This window comes from Carassius gibelio, chromosome B17 (genome assembly GCF_023724105.1).
Source record: "Carassius gibelio isolate Cgi1373 ecotype wild population from Czech Republic chromosome B17, carGib1.2-hapl.c, whole genome shotgun sequence".
NCBI classification, from domain to species: domain Eukaryota; kingdom Metazoa; phylum Chordata; class Actinopteri; order Cypriniformes; family Cyprinidae; genus Carassius; species Carassius gibelio.
Window position 1 is genome coordinate 14,548,860 of NC_068412.1, and position 19,780 is coordinate 14,568,639.

Genomic DNA, 19,780 nt, shown 5'->3' on the forward strand with positions numbered 1-19,780 from the left:
TTAGTCTTAAGTTTAATAAATACGTCATAAATTCAATCAGAGGCACATTATTGGATTAAGATTCATGGTTTAGGTCATTGAAATACATTTATTCCGACCAACTGAATTATTAGTGTGGGGACATAAATAACCTGGTCTAGCACAAGTGATATTGCAGACGATATCATTACTGCATAAACAAAGACCACACGGATGCCATGTGACTGAAGAGACACGGTTTAAGGGGGCAAAAAATACGAGGGCTGTTAATCCTGGGGTTCAGAGGGAGGTTTGCGTTTCCCCCCAGGGGAGAAATACATGCCGGGACACTTGAGGGATGGACAGACCGGGTCGCTAACACTCAGGCTACTCTCACCTCCAGTCCCGCGCACGATCCAAAACAATACATCTGAGCTATATCCGTCATCTCATGCTGGCGTCAGTCTGCTGTTGCCTGCCTCTCCTCTCCCCACTCTCTGTCCCTGCACTGTATTGAAATAACTGCATGGCCAGTATGGCAGCAATGAAGCATTGTTACACAATGTCTCTTGCTTATTATTACCCTAGCGTTCCTATGAGCATTGGAGACTGAGGTTGGGATGTGACCTTTGGCATCTTGTTCTCTTTTGAAATGTGCAGTGGAAGTTACAGGGGCAAGCTGCATCTGAGATATGAAACTTTTCCTCTGCATCAGCAGGATTTGGGGATTTGGTTGCATGTTAGTCCTCTGTTTGTGTCTCGGAGCTGATTGATTGTTCTCTTTAATTGGGGAACGATCTCCTTCAACTCTTCACACTGGTACTGTGTCATTCAGATTTCCAGGGTTGCTAAAAAGAAAAAAAAGTTAATACTTTATATATAATGCACAATGAAACTATTTTTAATGCATTAATTATCCCTAGCAATGCATTGTATGATCTTATGAACAATTGTAACCACATTTTTTGCATACTGTAACATTCTTAAATGTTAAATGTAAAGCATTCTTTCACTTTTAGAAAGTATATTTCATTAAATAACATGACTAGACGTTTCGGATGTAACAAGAAATCTGATAACATTGTTAAGCATTTTAACTTTGGTTACAGTTACTTATGAAAATATATAATACATTATAAGATTAACCTTTATAATGCATTATACATCCAGGCTTTAAGTAAAGATTTTCCAAAATTGTGCTTTGAAAATATCTTCATAAATGCAATATGAAAAAATTGTACTGCAATACGATTCTTAATCTCTTTTTAATTTACATATACCTGATAATTGCAACAACAACAACAAAAAACATCCCTTGTTTTTATACAATATAAATATGTTCCACAACCATTTAAAAACAATCTGAAAGATGTCCACTACTATATAGCATGGCAAATGCTGTATGTCAAATTATGGCCAAATATGTTGCTTTTTCATGATATACAAGAGATGAACAATACCCTTAACCTACAGTACTACGTTTGTTAAATTTCTGAAGTCCAGATTTGCCTGAGAAACCATAAAAAATAAAGTAAAACAAACAAACAAACAAACAAACATTAATACTACAGTGTAACTACAGGAATAAGCAACCAGTTTTGAATTCGTCAGGACTGTTACACTGCCACAATGAGGGGAAACAAAAAAGAACAAAAAAGTGCCTTCAATAGACTTGTGCACCCAACATTTAATAAATTTTCTGTTGTGCTTTGACTCCACATCTGTGTTTATTTGTAAAACTGAGCAGATATATTAACCAGAAAATTACCATAAGACCCTTCAGTATGAAAACGTCCCGTTATAGACGGTGGACGCACGAGTGAAGCGTACGCCGCAGCTGATTGGACAGGAGTTTAAAAAGCAGGCGCTGTCTCTTTAAGAAGCAGTTCTTACCTGGACACCCGCCACCCAAGGTAACGGACGCTTTCTATCTTCAACACGCCTACATATATTCATATGAATCTTTTAATCATCCCCTTCTGCATCAAAATGACATACGGTTGCCATAAAAGCATGGAACACCTTCACGTGCTCAATTTCACTCTCGTTTTGGTTTCATTTTAGTGACGAGCGAGATTCTGATGAATAAATTCACCCACAACATCAACTCGAGAAAGTCAGAAAGATGTGGCGAACGAAGTGCGCATGTAATTAGATTCACGCGATTTCAAGATTGTCAACCCTCCCTGTATTCGTAACTTTAGCCCGTGTCGATGGGAATACTGCGCATTTGTAGCGCGTGGAGCGCTTTGTCCTTGAAATGTTTAGTCGGCTAACATTGAGATGGAGACAGACAGCGACGCGGCCGCCATGAGATCGATTCATTCCGTAAGCTTGAGAAATTGCTAAATTCTGTGGCAGAGCGACTTTTTCTAGCGAGCACATGGTAGTGTGACAGGCGAAAAGCACGCTGGATGTGTTATTGTTTTTGATGGGACACCCACCAGGATATAACATGAGCCGAGAGCTGCAGTTTCAGCCAATATAAATCAGTAACACATCTAGAGCTGATCTGATGCCTCATATGTCCCTGTTGATATTTGTTTATTTACAAAGGGGCCTGATCCCACTTCACCAACACTCAGTATGTGGGCTATCACTGTACCTCTAAGGTACTGTATTTTGCAGAGCCCCCATAGGGCCTTGTAGGAATAGTTGTGTATTTTTTGAGATATGAAAAGCTGTGCCAACAATTGGCAATCAGCACTCAGCTTGTAAAATGTACTCGCATATTTGTAACTAGCCTCAATTTTGCCCTTTGTATTCCACAAATTTCTATTGCACCTAGAGATTTGTAGACCATACCGATAGTTAAAAAATATGTGCACACCGCTTATGCCTCATAAAGTGTAACTATTAAATATATATAATATTAATAATAATATATATTAATATTAATATATTAAATATATATATATATATAAATATTTTAAACTTTTATAAATTAAGGAAGTCCATTAACAATCAATCATTGCACCCCTGCAGGCAATAGATAGGTGCTTAGGAGAACTACCAATACTTGCAAAAGTATAAAAAACTGTTTATTATTGAAGTTTTAATTTGATTGAGGGTGCAACTGTATGTTTGAATATAACTGATGAAGGTCATGAGCCCGAAACATTGTCAATAATAAACAGTTTTGATACTTTTGTATTTTGGTGTTTGGTCTTTTATAGTCTTTTTCTCCTACACACCAATAGCCTGCAGGTGTGTGATGACTGATTGTTAATAAACTTTTAAAATTAAGATAATACTTAGACAACTGACATTATTTTGTTTATGTACAGTTAAATTATTCTGTTGTTATTTTGCTGTCATTCCATCGTGTGATGGTGCTTGACACAACACTGTTACTTTATGCTCTGGCAAACTGGTGGTGAATTTGAACAAACTCACTTGAACATCCTTGTTTAATCTACTAACGCCTCACTGAGTGTTGGGTTTGGGGTGGAGCTTGTAATTTTTACACAGATCAAGTTATGCAAATTCATAGGGGTAGGTGATTTGACCAGATTCTTATATGTTGATTTGAGTGATTTTATTTCAAAGTAACAATATCTATTGAAATATGTTTTGCCAGTCAGTGCCAGTCAGTGTTAAAATAAGAACAAAGAAACTAATTTCAAGCAATGGGACTGACTACAATAGAACAAAAACTAAAATAGACCTACATGAAAGACTTTACGCACTGAAAATAAGAAATACTACTTAAATTGTATTTTGGTCGACTAGTAGTCGTTCATTTTAAGTGTAAGTTGACTAATCGCATGTTTATTAACAAACCATTTAAATCATGATAATGAGCTTTTAATTGCCTACATAGCCTAATAAGTGCTCAAGCACACGCATAAAGCTGGCCACAGTGCACTGGCAGAAGTAATGATTATGAATGGGTCAGGAAAAACAGTAAGGAGACTCCATTAACATTTTAATAATTTGATAAACTATAGCTTTCTTTGTTTACGGCTTAGAGATGAAGTCAGCGACACTGACTTGTCATCTCCGCAGCAGTGGATGCGCCTGTATGCAGGCTTCATACGGATTACATAATCTGAGAATTTGTATTCCATTCGAATTGGTTCATTTGGAAATAGACGTTTCACTCTCTATAGATATATTTTTAATTTCTGTAAGGCAAAGATATACACTGAGTTTCATATTCATATTCAAGTTCAAGTTTTTTTTTTTCTGCGACTAAGCGACTAATAAAATATTTGGTCAATCAAGCCTCTTCTGGTCGACTATTAGGGTAAGGCATAATCAGCATACTCACAAAGATGGACATTCAGACACAAAAGTGTCAGTATTTGAACGTACAAGACATATAAACCGCCAGAAAGGACATTCATTAATCTTGCACTTTGTACTCAAACCGTCTCTGAGACTGTGCATACATATACCAATTTTTGTTGCTTTTTGTGCTCAAATAGTTTACAGTAACTTGTTTTGAGTGAATCCGTGTAAGAGACGATAGTGCAAAATCTCTACCACGACCTACAAATTCATATGAAACTGACAATTTGTAAAATAAATATGTTTTCTCCTGAGACTAGGTTGTTTTTTTAACCAGCTTAAGCTACCACGTCTGTTTTGGGTCACACTTATTTTTGTGTTTGTCTGTATATATATTGTATATTGAGCATTTTCATTGAAACCTTTGATGTGGCTCTAATAAAGTCTGTATGCTTCATTTATAGAGCTATTGAGAGTGAGGAGTCACTCTCAATAGCTCTATATCTATACACACACACACATACACACACACACACACACACACTGGCCACTTTATTAGGTACACCTTGCTAGTACCGGGTTGGACCCCCTTTTGCCTTCAGAACTACCTTTTAATTCTTCGTGGCATAGATTCAACAAGGTGCTGGAAACATTCCTTTAGAGATTTTGGTCCGTCTGGCACAAACAACCATTCCATGTTCAAATTCATTTAAATCCCATTTCTTCCCCATTCTGATGCTCGCTTTGAACTTAAGCAAGTTGTCTTCACCACATCTACATGCCTAAATGCATTGAGTTGCTACCATGTGATTGGCTGATTAGCAATTTGTGTTACCAAGCAATTGAACAGGTATACTTAATAAAGGTTATATATATATATATATATATATATATATATATATATATATATATATATATATATATATATAAAAGATACAATACAAAATAAAATTCCAACACAAAAGCCTCTAAAAGCCATCTTGGTAAAAAATTTAATAATGATAATTAGAAAATGAGTGAATGCTCTCCACTCAGAATATGTTCATCAAGTAGGCCTACTTTCACTTCAAATGCGCTAAATCCCAGCATCAACCCATTCAGTACTTGGTACTTGCATAGAAACCTATACATACTTAGAGGCTTTTGCATCTGAACTCTCTTTCTCTCCCTCTCTCTCCCTCTCTCTCTCTCTCTCTCTCTCTATATATATATATATATATATATAGTTGCCAATTTGACTCCTGCACTATATTCCAAATATATTGATGCCATACAGACTTCTGAGAAACATCAGCTGTGATATTCTGCATTAGCTCTCAAATCAATTTAATGTTTGCACACAAAATTTAATGTTTAAAACTTTATGTGTTGTGATGCACAGCCTTTGCAGCCTCTGCTAACTGTAAGTTTTTGCTGAATGGAAAGAACAGCATGAACATGCTTCAGAACATCTCCTTTTATGTTCTACAGTAGCAAGATAGTCATACAGGTTTGCTACCACAGGGATGAATAAATGATGACAGAATTAGCTTTTAAATGTCAAAGTATAAGTTTTTCTCCAACAGCCCAGGTTTTAAATGCGTTGCAAGCTTAAATGCATTTTGTAGCAGTAGATGCAGATATTACTCAAACACAGCCAGGTGTCATCCTACAGTATGCTGCTGTTTAATTCGAGAGTTCCAATGGTCTCGGCTCATATCGTATTGAGAAGTGAGCAGAAAGCGCTTGAGTGTATTTCCAGAAATGTGAACCCTCTTGAAATAGCTGTTTGTTTGTTTATAGAAGTCTGGTTTTGGGGAGGTTTAACAATCAACATTTTTCACGTGAGACAGGCATACATCAGGGACCACAGATCCCAGAGGCTCCTGGCTGGTGACAGTTAGCTCCCTAGTCCGGAGATCCAGGCTCCCACTTCCTTGAAATGTGATGCTTCTGCTTTTCAGTAAAGCAGCTCTTTTCTGCCGGCTTGCAATAGGAGATCAGCCGGCGCTGTGTACTAGTACACAAGCGAGAGGGAACGAGCCGGTCAGCTTGCCCAGCAGCCTCTTTTCTCTCTCTCTCCTTCTCTTGCTCTCTCTCTTTCCTCCCTCCTCTTTCTAACCCTCACTTGCCAAGCTAGGGTCCTGCTTAATGATTTTGAGAGAAACACACAGCCCCTGATTCAGGCTAGCTGAGGGAAAGCAAGCAGGCTTTTTTGTGTGTGTTTGTGGTCGCTGCTCTGGGAAAGGGGAGGAAAAGCGAGAGGCAGCCGGCGGGCAGACGTCCTTGTCCTTGAAAAACTGCACCAGAGAACTCTTTGAGGGAAGCCAGGATCCAGCGTAAGTAAGGCACACCTCTGATGGGGAGGGACAGCGGGGTGCATGGGAGACCTGCTGCTCTGTGTTGACCCGCCAAGCTGGACTGAGCCACGGTGGTTCTGGATATGTGGCGCTTGGTTCTTTAAATGCTTAATGCTTTTGACAGGGGATTAGGGGAAACATAAAATGCCTTATGTCTCTGAAAAAGCCTGCCAAACTTGTTCTGTGAAGCTTACGCTCCGTTGTAGTACAAAGCCGGGTAATCTCTGTTTCACTGCGAACTGAAGCACTTATCACAATATTGTAGCCTGTCATGATTCAGTTGTTTTATGCCGTGTTATAATAGGACAAACAACACTGGGTTACGTTCGTACAAGGACTACCTGCTTGTAGGCCATGATTTCATTTGTAAACACTGGAAGTATCACTTAAAATTATGTGTCTTGGAAATCATGGCTGTGAGTTTGAGGCACAATACAGAAATGCAAATGAGCGTTTGTTTCAATCCCACTGTATTTATGTAGAGCACGAGGGATCATGTTGTTTTTTTGTGACTGCTTTGCAAGCCAATCCAGGTCAGCCAGTCAATAATTCCCACATACTTACCAATATGGAAAGTTTGACACCAGCTAAAGAGGCTTTTCTGATCACTTGCACCCTGTTTGCTGTGTATGCATCACTCCCTAATTGATACCCGGAGCTTTCTGAATGTGGATCGTCTATTAATACCCACACCAGTGATGACTGACACAGCATCGCTGAATGTTTGCAATGAAAACTACAGATGCACTGTCTTTATACCGGACATTTTTTTTTGTATTATCTAGCAGTCATGGTTGTGAATGTCAGAAATGGAAAGCAGTGAAAAAAGGTCATTGTTGTGCAGATGTACAGGTATTTGCTTGGGATGCACAATATATCGGTACCATCAGTTTGATCCCCAAGCATTGACTTAGCATTGGTGCATAAACCCTTGTTTGCAAGCACAGAGGTAAGTTGTTTTTTGTAGTTGGTCACCAGGTTTGCACACATCTTAGGATCAATTTTGATCCACTCTTGTTTACATATTCTCTCTAAATCCTTAAGGTTTCTTGGCTGTTGTTTGATAACTCAAACTTTCAGCTCCCTCCACAGATTTTCTATAGGATTGAGGTCTGGAGACTGGCTAGGCCACTCCATAAACTTAATGGGCTACTTCTTGAGCCACTCCTTTGTTGCTTTGGTGGAATGTTTTGGGTCATTGTAATCATTGAAGACTTGACCCAAGCAATGACCCATCTTCAGTGTTCTGGCTAAGGAAAGGAGGTTCTCATCCAAGGTTTTTACACTACATGGCCCCGTCCACTTTCACCTCAATGCGGTGAGTTTTTTCTTGTCCCTTTAGCAGAAAAACAGCCCCAAAGCATAATGTTGTCTCCTCCGTGCTTGACTGTAGGGATGGTGTTCTTGGGGTCATTGTCAGCATTTCTCTCCCTCCAAACACGGCTAGTTGAGTTAATGCCAAAGAGCTCAAATTTGGTCTCATCTGACCACAGCATGTTCTCCCAAGCCTTCTCTGAATCATTTAGATGTTCATTGGCAAACTTTGAACAGGCTTGTACATGTGCCTTCTTGAGCAGGGGGACTTTTTACGGGCACTGCAGGATTTCAGTCCATTCTGGCGTAGTGTGTTACCAATGTTTTACTAGGTGACTGGGGTCCCAACTGCCTTAAGATCATTAACGAGTTCCTTTCGTGTAGTTCAAGGGCTGATCCCTCACCTTTCTCATTATCATCCTTACCCCATGAGGCGAGATCTTGCACGGAGCTCCAGACCCAAGGCTGATTGATGGTTGTTTTCTATTTATTTCTTCCATTTCCGAATAATTGCACCAACAGTTATTTCCTTCTCCCCAAGCTTCTTGCTGATGGTGTTGTAGCTCATTCTAGCCTCGTGCAGATCTACAATCTTGGTAGATACAGATTGTGTGGACAGGTGTCTTTTTAACACCTAACAAACTGATATTAGGAGTAACTTCTTAAAGAGACAGGACTAATCTGTGTTCCACATGGGCACATAACCAATCTTTGGGAGCCAGAATTCTTGCTGGTTGGTAGGAGATCAAATACCTTTTTCACTCACTGAAATGCAAATCAATCTCGAACCTTTATATAATGTGATTTTCTGGATTTTTTGTTTGGTATTCTGTCTCTATCCATTAAATTAAACCTATCATAAAAATGACAGACCCTTCATTTCTTTGTAATTGGGCAGACTTACAAAATGTTTAACAAATGCTAACTGAATATCACAGTTTCATTGGGTTGATTATAATGTTGTGATGCATAAATTCACATTTTTAAATATATATTTTTTTACTTTTAGGCAAAATATATAGAATTTAAATATAAGATATTTATGGCGTATAAGCCGTAACATTTTTGCCTTTCCAGTAGTGTTAGAATTGGCAGTATTGTGTAGTTTTGTACACTTTTTATTTCTGAAATAATATTTGAAAATTCAGCTTTGTCATCGCAGGAAGAAATTTTATTTTGAAATATATTAAAGTAGAAATAAAATGTTTCACAATAGTAATGTTTTTATTGTATTTTTGATCAAACAAAGGCAGCCTTAGTGAGCATAAGATACTTTTTTCAAACTTTTGAACCATACTATATGTATACTGTATATTATATATAAAAAGATGCATATAAAATGTTTAATATGGTTAAAGTCTTGAGTTTACACACTATTCCTGTAAAAGATGTATTGACTGCTAATCCTTGGTTTGCTTTGCAGTGCAAAAGGCCTCCGAAATCCTGTAGACTTTGAGCAAAGATGATCTTCTGATTAGTATTCCACTGTCATAATGTATCCGTCAAGTTTACAAGCTCACCCTCTTCCCAATGTATTCTGGGGCATGGTACACAGCATGTCACTTTTAGTTCAGCAGGATTTGACTCTGGAGTTGCCAGAGTAGCCTGTGCATTAATTTCTGAACACTGAGGTCTTCTGATTCCCTATGAAGTTGTGGATCCTCATAACATGCGGTTACTCGTTCGCATATGCGTCAATTCATTATCTTGAAAAGAGGTATTTAGATTGTAAATCCTGAGGATTAACAATCTGAATTAAGAATTGTGTATTACACACACTGCCATGAACGCCATGGCCGAGATAATCCTGTCTAAGTAAGTTACTAAGGTATTATTTATTTAATATGTGAGATGTGCATATATTTTGTATTGACCTTTTAATCCCAAATTATTATGTCTTTTATCTTTTAGTTTGATGTTTTCAGGTCATTTTTGAATCTAGATAGTCAGGGAAGGCATTTTTAGTCCAGGGTAAGTTGTGCTGTTAAGGTGTGATGGTGTTTGTAACTTTCAGCCTTGTGTGAGGCCAGTTTGAAATGTGGCTTCCTGCAGGAAATTAATCTTCTATGGTTTATTAGTGGAGGCCACACTCTGAAGTATCCTTCACCTTTTGAATAATTAACAAGCAAGTGAAACAATGTGGTAGATAGATGCCATAAATCTGAAGGCCGTGGAGAAATACTCCTGGTCTAGCATTCATAAAGAGTCTCAAGCGATCTAAACAACGGTGAAATGAGATGAATTAATTGTGTTGTTGCTTTCGGCATCTGCAGTCTTAATGTTACTTGTAAGAAAAAAATAAAAAGACCCATCAGACCGGTCATTCCTTTCCATATTCTCTCACCTCATTCTTGGTGGATGGCTCCAGTGTTTTCTTTAAGACTAAGAGCTTTGTGTTAAAGCTACTCTCAAATTCTTGACAGATCGATACCTATAGATCCTCTAATTGGAAGCCATTAGTTATGGGGTTTATAAAGCTAGTAATTATTGTGTGTAATCTTGCAGAAAATTAAATTTGGAATTGTGTACAGTGTATTGGATAGAAGTTTAAAAAAAAAAAAAAAGATTTACCCATACTTGAACTGTAGTTTAATACTACCTTATGCAACCAATATGTATATTCATTGTATTTTGGTGTGTATGATACACGATTCTGATATTATGATGGACTGGTTATGTAAAATCTTACTTAAAAGTATCATATATCATAATGCAGTTGCAGTACTCATAACATTAATATATTCAGTGAGAGATTCAGTATAAGAGGAAGGCGGTAAAATGAACGTCTGAATGAAGCTATCATAGTTGATTCTCTATGAGAAGATGACCAGACCACAGGCAAACACACAGTTGTCACAAAAAAAGGAGTAAAACTTAAACTGCTAATGTAGTGCTTTAATTTTACTCATTAGTTTTGTGGCTACTTGTCAGGTAACTGTATGTATACAGTACTTGTAGATGGCAAAGTCATTGAAAATGTTTCTAAAGAAGTGTTTTGTGAAATGTTTTGTTGATGCTTATTAACAGCAGCATCTGTAAAATCGAACTGTGTACTTATGTATTTAAAATGGAAGCGTATGGTCATTCTAGGGAATTTAACACAAGCCATTTAACAAAAATGTAAAGCTTGCTTTCATATTTAATGCATTGACCTAGAGAGATTTGCATAATCAAAAAGCATCTCAATGATTACTGAAATAGCCTTTGAAAGTGGTGCACAATTGCTGTGCAACAATAGGAGGATCAAATGATATTGTGTCTTTAACATTCTGGGCATGTTGTTCACCGGTCTAGATTTAGAACTGGACCACTAACAGAAAGCATTGCACCTGGTACAGTGTGCCTGCATGACCACCTCTTTTAAAATAGCTCCTGTATTTGTTATTTTTCGCTACATTCAGGAGCATAACCCTAAAAAGTTAGATCTGTTAGCTTAGCTTCACTCACAGTATTTTCAGCATAAACTAACCAGGCTGATATGCAAAGCAGCTTTTGTTTAGCTGTGTAAATGAAAATTGCTAATCAATTTTACCCCTTATTTCATGGCCTGTGGTTTCTGCCCCACCCCCACCAGCTGGTTAATCATGCACAAGCTGAACACTTCATTACCCAGGACATGTTTGCCCCTTAGCGCTTTCTCGCTAGTAAATTAGTTCTTTCTATTTATACAGGTAAGGCAGGTCAGAGGTCTCCGGGTTGCAAAAGGTAAAGGGATGAAATTAATATAGCGCCAGGCTCTTCTGGCTGAGAGCCTCCCAGAAGAAAAGCCCTCCAACTTAAACAGTTTCATAAGGAGAAATGAATTGGCACTGTAGGAGTGCGGCTCTTTTTGTTCTAGCCTAAGATTGGTCCTGCTGTGTTCTTTCTGTGCTGCACTGCGTGTCCTTTGAAGCCATGAGCTCAAATCTTGGAAGCCTGTTTCCTACCCAGTGCCTGTCCTATCTGCCTCTGCACCTTCGTCCAGGTTGTTTTTGCGCTTTCTTCACATTTTTTTTTTTTTTCTGTAGCTGCATTGAAGTGATTCACTATTTTGCTCTTCCTGAAAAGAGTACTTGTGAAAATTGTGGGAGAGCCCCAGAGATTTGAGGGAGCAGTGTTTTATCTCCATGTAATCCCAGAGTGACAGTGTGTCATCTGTATGACCAAGCTAGTCGGAGTCCTGGGGGCTTCATTTGAGCTTTATAGGGGATGAGGCAAAACCGATCCGTTTCACAGGTGTTCCGGACTGAGGTATGCTTCTTTTAGGTTTTGTTGACCTTGTCGAGTGTTGGCCACAAGTGGTGTTCTTGCAGTCTACTTGGAAACGGGCAGTTCTCTTTAAGCCCCCAAACCATGTTATTAGTTATATAGTTATATTCATTATTTCATTTATATATATTTACACACACACACATATATATATATATATTGTAATTATGAAAATATATTCTGTTTTAAAATTGCATGTTCCTTATAAATGCAAAAAAATTGCATGTCTCAATAAAATGCTAAAATTAAACGTTTATTTTATCAGGCTTTGAAGAAGCACAATTTGAACCAGATAATAGTGATGGGTGGTTTGACCAAAAATTTATATCACGTCCGTCTGAAAAAGTGCCGCGCGGCAGCAGCGCAGCATAATGTTCGTTCCAAATGTTAAGTAATTAAAAACATCGGTATGGCGGTATATAAAAAATGTATATCGTAACAAAAATATACACCGTTTTTTTATATGAACCGGTATACCGCCCAGCACTACCAGACAATGTTTATTTATTTACTTATTGACTTGGAACAGTACTAAATAATCAACAGTAGAATAATGTAAATTTACCAGAGTCAGCCCCATTGGCTAATATTCATCTGCTGCCCTTTGCCAGATTTTAAAAAGGCAACCTACAAATCTGAAACATAATCACACATAAACATACAGTACAATAACATTAAGGTCTTGAGGATTACTAGCTCTATACCTGAATATGAAGTGCGCATCTGGTTGCTTTACTATCCCATTAGGCCACTGGAGAGCAGTTGTGAATTGCTATAAAGAGATAAAGCTGACTCTGTAGCTCACATGATATATTTTACTCTACACACTTTCATACTACGTTCACAGAATGTACTTTTTTTCCCAAAAAGTTTTCATTTCTAATCAAATACAGATTGAATATTCCAGACAGGTGCATTTGGAACAGATTGGAGCTAAACTCTTAAGAATGTTAGTCCACCAGGAGCAGGACTGGGTACCAGGGCCGTCGCAAGTGGGGTGAAAGGTGGTGACGATTATAGGGGCCCACGGATGAGTGGGGGGCCCCGGCGATCTCAACCGTCTGGCTGAGGCTAGCCTAGAAAGACGATCAGGACAGTTGACAGGCCACTGCTGCGTGTCATCATGAAAGATTATCATTTTCATGTGTTTTTAAGCCTGAAAAGCTCAACTCGCACACTGTGTTCAGTGCGCACAAGGAGAGAGAGCCGCATCTCACAGACCGCAACACTGAACCCAGTTACTTTGCGAAGTTCTCCTCGAACTTCCTCCTGCACCTGAACGAAAAAATATGAATCACAGTTTTAACAAACAGAAAAGGATGTGAAAAAGCCCAATTCTGGTGTTTAGGGCTCACTCAGAGAAAGGCGTTTCAAAACACTTGAACACAGAATTTGCATCTTTTTGCTCTTGCTGATAAAAACATACAAAATATGTCAAAATACCCGTCTTGGAAAGTATGTTCGAAAAAACTGTCGGTTATGTGAAAGTAAACAGTTGAGAAAAAAATTGGATGTGTATTATATTGGATGCATTCTTTTAAAGTGACCGCGCCTAATTTAGCTACTAGCTGCTTAATGTTAATACAAGAAAAAAAATAAAATAAATCACTCACTGCTCGACTGAATTACTTCTTAGATTTAACAAGAATGAGTGCACAGTCAAGCCAAAAATTATTCAGACACCATATATTATTTTTGAAAAAAAGTTTTCATAGTAGGTGCAGGAAATTATAAGTAATTTAGGTAAATTAGTATAGCAAAATAAAGGGACCTATGACATATTATACCACAAAATTCTTCGTACAGTGGACTACTAGTGAAATTCTAAAAATTATTCAGACATTTTGACCTCAACATGTTTTGCTTGCGTGATTTTTTCCTGAATTGCTAATGCAACCTTTTCACACCACAGACTGAACAAAATGAAGCATTGCTTGGTAATTGTTCAACAAAGTACTGATAGTTGTGTAAATATTGCCATACTAACAGTTGTCTGAAGTTTTGGTTGATTGTAATCCATTACATATTTTTCTATCAAAGTAATGCAACATTATCAAGATGAACTCTGAGTTCTTGTCATATTTTGTTAAAATTTTGTAAACTAGAGCAAATAAACTGTGATAATGTAAGAAATGTTGAAGGTGTCTGAATACATTAAATTTTTACAGTGAAGACTATGCAGTGCTTTATTATATTTAATCATTTGTTTTATGTACCTGGACACCTACAAACATGAAACAACTTAAACATTGTGCAATTAGCACAAATAAATAAATAGAATTAACATATAAATTAAACAATTTCAAACAGGGCCCACTGGTACAACCTGCACTGGGGCCCTGCAAACCCCAGCTACAGCCCTGCTGGGTACCTTTGGCATACGCAACTTTAGATCACCATTTCCACATCTATAACTACACCATCGAGCTTCTTAAGAGAAGCAGATTGCTTTGAGGTTAGAGCAGCCCCCTAGTTCCTCATCAGAGAAGTGGACCACGGCACTTTGCTTCTGACCCAGTGCAGATATAAGAAATCTGGCTTGAGGAGCCCATCAGCTGCTTAAGAAATGTTCTCAAGAGGTCCCTCAATCTGGCTTTCCTCATCATCTGTCCTCCTAAAAATATGACCAATGCCACCTTCTTACTCTGATCCTTCGGCATCTGATTTCATGTCGAAGACCTATTTTTAATCGCGGGTGCAGTGCAAAGACATTCCTCCATTAATTCATTAAATGACCCAGCTGTGCCATGCTGTGTCATATTTTCCTTTGGCCCTCTTGCTATGTGCTGCCAAGCACAGTGCTCGGCTCCATGCTGTTGATTCGTTCCTGGCCACAAGTCTTCGAATCACATCACAACTTGAGTATTTTCATTGAAACAAGAGCATCCTCATCACATGTATTTACATATAAATATACACTTGCAGTGCATGGACAGATGGCTAAAAACAGGCTGCTGTGTGGGGGAGTCATGCCTTTTTCCAGTCCGTTCTGAGGTTACTAATGTTTACGTCCAGTAATAGCTAATACACTCATCTTATCGCATTTGGGAGCTGCAACATGCCTGCGATGCTCTTCGCGCTTTGCAATGGAAAGTCAGCGTTTCAATGACTTGTGCCAAAGATTTTGATTAGTTTGTCCCAAACTAGAGGAGGGAATTCGCTCTTCATATATGAATGCCAGTAGCTGCTAACGCTACTGGAAAAAATGTAAATAAAAGATTAATAAAAGACTTCTTTATTTTATGATGTTGTACACCGTGGATGGCTCCTGCCAGAACGGTTAGCATCTAGCTGACCTGAATTCTTTTGCTCATAACAGCCCTGGGTCTGATGACCCTTTCATGCTAGCACAACATCCCAGCATGATTCATGCTGAAATATGAATAAGGCTATAGGCATGGGGTGAATTTGAAGCCAAGGGATGGCAGTGACATCACCGTGTGTTGTGTGTAGATTGATGAAGTGGAGTGACAAGATGTTTCATGAAATTGTATGTGTGCAGAAACTCAGAAGATGCTTAGCTTCTAGAGGCTAATTTTTCATTAACTGCTAATTCCATTTGTTGTTAAGTGTTGTACCATAGTTTAGTCATATTAAGGCACTGACAAATTGGATTTATGCAGTCAGGTAGTATGGAATTCGGAGGGCCATGTGATGTAATCATGGTGAAACGAACCTGTTTTCTTCATTTTGTGTGTAGTGTATATAATAAGCATATTTTTCAAAGGTGCTCTTTATTTCTTTTTAACTTTGGCCTGTGCATATCTATGTATGTTGATATTTAAAGATGATTTAAATATTTAAATATATATTATTTCTTAAATATATACTTGTAAGTGTAAGTATTTATACATATAAATATACACACACACACTTATTATATAAACACAAAGTCTCGGGAGAGATAGATAGAGAGAGATAGATAGATAGATAGATAGATAGATAGATAGATAGATAGATAGATAGATAGATAGTAATAATAATATAATAATTAATAATAAATTATTACTTTTATTCAGGAAGTACAGATTAAATTTTATCAAAGTTGACGGTAAAATATTTTTTTGTTTTAAGAGTTTTCTGTTTAAAAAGAAGAAAAAAAACTGTTCATTTTGTATTCATCAAACAATCCTGAAAAAATGTATAGAAATTATTGTATTTTTGAGCAAATAAAAAACAATCTTGATTAGCATTAGATATTTTTTGTTTGAAAGACATAAAGTCTTACAATATAATATTCATTAGTTTGCTTGCTTGCTTGTTTGATCAATTGTTCATTTTTTCACCAAAATGTTCATAGTGCACCTTTGTGATATGTATTTAAAAATAACTGCATTTATCAACAATAACTGTAGAGTAATTATTATGGTATTATGTCGAAACTATGGTTGCCATACCAAATTTGTGTATGCTGCATGTCTACAGTTTACTATACATGACGGTTTACTACTTTCTAATCCTCGCAACACTTCAGATTATATCTAATTAGCAAATATGCCGAAATAAAATGTGCATTAGGGAAAAGGCAATGATTTAAGACATTTAAACAGAAGTAGAGCACATGTGCAGCTGTCTCCAAACAGGCTTCTGTGGCCCCAGTGCCATAGATAAGACAGTAGAGTGCAGCGCGAGCACCACAGCTTCCCGAGTGACATCAGCCGCTCTGTGATCTGGCACACTTTCATTCGGTAACAGATTAAAAAGCCTCTTGGTGCGCCCCAACTCCGGAGCGCTCACTCTCTCGTTCCATCAGGCAGAAAGAGGGTGAGGGAAACGAGTGAATCAGAGTGATACTGGAGCTCTGTGTGCTTCAGGCTGTCCCTAACTGCATCTCTCTCACTATCCATCTTTCACATATACAGCAGTTCAGAGCAAGGGTATATAATGGGGGAAAGATACAGAGGAAAGCTAGGGACCAAACTTTTTGTGTGTGCACGTGGTGTTGGAGACGGAAAGCTGCTAATCCGTCGTGCTGGCCGAGTGGAAAGGGCAGACATATTTATAGCAAACTGAATCACTCGCCTCACAAATACACAACGAGCTCCGGCAGTGATATGCATATGAGCCTTGTTTATTCACCCTCTGATGTAGTTTTACCTGTTCTCTCAGTTATGAAGTCAAATTAAATAGAGTTTCACATGTTTTCTGTGACTGCAATTATTTTTAAGTTGTATGTCTGCAGACATAATAATTTTTGTTGAATTAAGTACAAGTTAAAGGCCTAATTGTTTCATTATTAATGACAGCTTTGTAGTAAACATCTTTTCTAAGTGTTCTTGGCTTACCTCTGACCCTTTCTGACTGGCTTTAGTGGCAGCTGTGAGATTTTAGTACATATATAATATTCTCTTACACGGTCTACAAAACAGCGCATCAGCCCCTCATTTTAATAAATATTACATTAAATTTCTTAAATTATTTTGCTATTCCACATTGAATGTCTACGTATGTAAATACTTCATAAACGGATTTTAAATATTAACTGATGGTTGTCACTTTAAATTAATCTTTATAAAATTATTATGAATGTATTTTGACAGATTTAAGGTAACAAAATCTAAGTGTAACTATAGTTTATGCCCAAAGATGAAAGAAGCATGTCATTTGTACAAAGAAGGAGCCATTAGAACCTGTGATACCTGTCCAGAAAAAAAGCAACTAAGGGCTTAAATATATTACATGACTTTTAAATGTGAACAGATCTTTAAAACACAAGGCATTATACACTTAAAGACTTTGTAAATAGTCACAAAGGAAAACTGGACATCATACATTAAACGACTGAGGATCACACACGAGCAGACATAAAATTCATTATGATCATAGTGAAAAAAGTAAACAATATGTGCTGTAAAATCGGCAGAAAATATCAAACATGTTTGATCTCCTCGGACTGGATGGAATCAAAGTCTGAAGCTAAAAAAAAGAAAAAGAAAATCGGACTCTGTGATCATCATACTCTACGTGATTTTCTGTGGAATCAGTCGACTCAAATCTACAGACTGCCTTTGACCTTTGGCAACTAGCATCAACTTCACCAGACTGTAAATCGGTGAAAAATCGGGGCAAAAATCATGTAGTTGTCATCCATTTAATAAGAGGCTTCACAATGAGGCTAGTTTCTGTGCTAGTTTCATCCCCATGAATTTAAAGTTTTATTGTTTTGTTTTGTTATTTGATTTTTTAATTTGTGTTACTTAGCTAAACATGGACTAGTCTAGATTTAGCAATTGACATTTCACTATGATTATATAATTGATCAAATTGAATGTCCTGATCCTTAATACAAATTGTTAAATGTATCGTTATTAATAAATCGGGGTCATGGAAAAAGAGCATCAAGAGCCACATGCTCAGAAAGGGTTACATGTAGAAGAACAAGATTAATCTTTAAATATGCTGTCATTTGCATCTTACAATCCTCCAGTTTTCTTTACACCTTGAGATCAATATGAACCGGAATAGCAGTGCATCACACTATTGTTAATGATAACTGTCGCTACTATCGTCTGGTCTTTTCCAGCATGAGGTGTCCAGTGTTGCTCAGAATGAGTCTGTTCTATTTAAAGGTTTGAAGGTCGCTATTTTCTAATCCTCACAGCAAATATGTGTGTTGGAAGTACACCTGCATTATATACAGTATATGCATTTATGTGTGTGTGTGTGTATCCTGCAGTGGCATTAGTCAGAAGAGGTATTTTGGGAGTGCAAACTGTTGGCTCTCAGTTTGAGCCCTGTCAGCATGACATTTTCATGAATCATGTTGTTTTACTGAGATGTATGAGTCTCCCTTTTTCCCTCGCTCTTTGACTTTTCATTCCTTTGTTTTCGCTCTCTCCGTCCCTTGCTTTCACACTCTCTCTCTGAGGTTAAGGACAGAGTGTGGGGAATGTAACCCCATTTCCACCTCATAAGTGCTATCCAATGATCGTGCAACTTTATTATCAAACAACCAAAAATAAAATTGCATTAAAATTCAAATAGAATAAAATCAAAACCCACTAATCGGTTGACATGCCAGTTTTGTATGCAGTCAACTAAAGTTCATCCAAAAATATTTGCAAAAATCTTTTACTCATCTTCATGCCATTTCAATCCTGTATGACTTATACTTTCATGGGACTCAAAAAAATTATTTTTAAATCTCTTTTCACTCATACACACTAAATTAGACCCCTTTGAGATTTCTTATAATGTTCCAGCAAAGTCAAACAGGTTTGGAACGGCATGAGGGTGAGTAAATGATGACATAATGTTCTCTTTTGGGTGAACTGTCCCTTTAAATGAAATCAACCAGTAATTCTCCTGATACAGTATATGAAATAACAACATCACATTTTATTGTTGGATGGGTAACACATGTGTGTGAATTATCTTTAAATTCCCACGATGGAGCCGCCAGCATGAGGGTGTCAGTAATGTGCAGTAGTGAAGATGTTTATCTCAAAGTTGTGATGACTCTGTTGATTTCATGTGAAGGCTGGAGATTTTCTCATGCCTCTTCTTTGCTTTCTGTGTGATAGCCGGCTGCCATCGATAGGATTTAGTTCTCTGCATCTCTTGGGGGAATGTTACTTTTTATACTGCACCGCTCTAATGCAGACGATTTGGGTATTTTTGCACACGTTGTAAGTTTTGCAAACGGTGAGCCATTTGGCAGATGTCTCTTGCGATGGAACATGATGATA

At 37.6% G+C, this 19,780-nt stretch overlaps 1 protein-coding gene across 2 annotated transcripts in view; it reads left to right on the forward strand.

Annotated features, from left to right (window-relative positions):
• Nucleotides 1-6,378: 6,378 nt before the first annotated feature.
• Nucleotides 6,379-19,780, forward strand: part of esrrga (estrogen-related receptor gamma a) — a 164,710-nt gene continuing 151,308 nt past the window's right edge. For both annotated transcript variants that reach the window (XM_052579741.1, XM_052579743.1), the window contains exon 1: nucleotides 6,379-6,509. The gene's annotated coding sequence lies outside the window, so the exon portion shown is untranslated. The remainder of the gene's footprint in view (nucleotides 6,510-19,780) is intronic.